This window comes from Tauraco erythrolophus, chromosome 22, assembly GCF_009769465.1.
Source record: "Tauraco erythrolophus isolate bTauEry1 chromosome 22, bTauEry1.pri, whole genome shotgun sequence".
Taxonomy (NCBI): domain Eukaryota; kingdom Metazoa; phylum Chordata; class Aves; order Musophagiformes; family Musophagidae; genus Tauraco; species Tauraco erythrolophus.
Window position 1 is genome coordinate 8,584,113 of NC_141486.1, and position 2,249 is coordinate 8,586,361.

At 49.1% G+C, this 2,249-nt stretch overlaps 1 non-coding gene across 1 annotated transcript; it reads right to left on the minus strand.

Annotated features, from left to right (window-relative positions):
• Positions 1–1,570: 1,570 nt before the first annotated feature.
• LOC147527227 (U6atac minor spliceosomal RNA) lies at positions 1,571–1,698 on the minus strand. Its single transcript, XR_015222808.1, has one exon. It is a non-coding gene; the product is annotated as a U6atac minor spliceosomal RNA (small nuclear RNA).
• Positions 1,699–2,249: the final 551 nt, after the last annotated feature.

Here is a 2,249-nt window from a genome sequence, read left to right on the forward strand (position 1 = left end):
TTTCAGCGTTGGTATTTCTTTCCCTTTTTTTGTCATACCCATGTGGTATTTACGCATCCAAAAAAATACCATATGCCATAATAAAAAGGTGGGATTTTATGTGTATGCTTGTGGTAAGAGTTGTTGCACTAATATGAAATGTCTGTGTACAAAGAAGCCTCCCTTAAAAACACCTTTAGAAGGAAGTATTCCTGTTGCAGCTCCATTGAGTGAGGAAGAAAGGAGGAGGAGGAGCAATGTGGTACTTAACATCTGTTGTGGAGAAGCAAAAGAGGAGCTTAACTCCAGTCAAAATTTGTTTAAAGAAAGTAAATTGAACTGAAGATGTCCTCAGCAGAGGCAACATGAGTACAAACCCTCCCAGAGACCTTTAGCTAAGGGGAAGGGAATCCTGCAGCCCTCTCCATGCGGTATGGCCAGGGCAGATCAAGTGATGATCTGGGGTTTATCTTGTGCTGGTCAAGGATTGCATTGAGGCACCAATTTTATCGCACCCAAATGGTTCTGCTGGGAGGGAATGTTTTGTTCCTGGTGAAGTGAAAATCCTTTTTTTTTTTTGTATTGACCTCATGTGCTTGATAATTGAAAATCAATTACAGTACAAACCTCTCCTCTAGCAGCTGCTCGGAGACTGCCTCCCTTTACCCCTAGCAAAGATGACAGCTGCCAGGACGTGAGCTTTAGCTTTTCTTTGAAAAAAAACGAAAAATAGAGTTAATGTTGAGGTGGTGCAAAAATGGCTATTAGTAATCACTGTCTTTTGAGGTTTTTCATTACCCCCAGGGAAGGACATTGTGTCTCTAGGCTTGGTGAGCGTCACTGCTGAAATAATTGCTTAACTTTGTGATTTTTAATTTTTTTTTTCAGTCTTTTTCTCACAGTTCAGTGAAACTTTTCAAGTGCAAGATGTGGCTGTGCTGCTTTACCAATGTGGAGAAGCTGGTGTATTACTTCAGCAAAGCATTTTCACGTAGATTCAGTAATGTTCTGTAGCGTGCTGCTTCTCATGTGTTTGCGTGAGTGGCTTTGCTTGCCCAGCTGTGCTGTGGCTTTGCCACGGAGCTACGGAGGAGGGAGATGGTTTCCCAGCTGTCAGGGAGAAATCTCTTGAACAGGGATATTCTCTTCCCCCAAACTGAAGAGCACTGAAGCAGAGGATCTACTCTTCCAGCTGTCCTTTGTAAAGGTTGTGTTGAAGTCTCTAGTATCCTACCCGGGAATAACGCCGGAGCCTGTTGCTGTGAGCTGGGCTTAGCTCTAACTATATCCAGCCTGGCATGTCAGTGGTGGTTTGACCGCCAGGATTAGCTGATCTCGTTCAGGACAGTGCTGGAAACAAGGATTGTGTGGCGGCCGGGCTGGCTCGCCTCTCCGGGGTAGGAGCGAAGTAGCTTTGCTTGTGGTAAGTCCAGGCTGATAGGGGCTGGAGTGTGGTGACCTGCTGATGGAAAGCGAGCTGTCACCCCGGGGCCCGGCTCTGCTGAGTGCTTTTTGTAGAGGGAAAAGGAGGAACCTGGTGAAGAAACAAACAGGAGGGTGCTGGGATTTTAGGGTTCGCCCCTGGGGAAAAAAAAAAACATGGTTAGATGCCACGAAGTAGGTGGCAGTGCCTTAACCGTATGCGTGTTGTATAGGCCACTGGGACCTCTTCCATCCTTATCAAGGGGAGTGCTAACCTTCTCTCCTTTCATACAACACAGCCACCGCACTCCGCCTGCTGCTATTTAAACCTCCGCGAAGCTGCCTCCGTACAGAACAGGGTGAGAAAAAGTTCGCGTTTGCTTTTTCTCAATTTGACATCTATTTCTCATCCCGATATGGAATTTCTATTCTATTTCCCGTTTAAGTACTTAAGAACCCTGAAAAACTCCTTAAACTAGCACAGACGCGCACGTTTTGGGTACCTGCTTAATGTATTCATCAGCCTCAGCCAATCAGAGCGCACCGGCCGCATCCTCTTCGACTGCCCCCTGCCGTTGGCGCTGAGCCCCCTCCCTCTGCGCACCCCGCGCTGACGAACGAATCAGCGGGCGCGCTGACCGGGGGCGGGCCCTTCTGCTTCCGCCTCTCTAATGGCGGCAGCAGGGTCGGGCTCCGCAGGTTCGAGTCCCGCCTCGGGCGGGTGCGGAGCGGAGAGCGGCGCGGGGGTGGGTGCCGCGCACTGAGCTGTGCCCCTCGCAGGGATGAGCTCTAAAGCAGGATTTGCGGGCGAACCCGTCTAATCTGCGCAGAGTTTAGCCGCCTTTCTG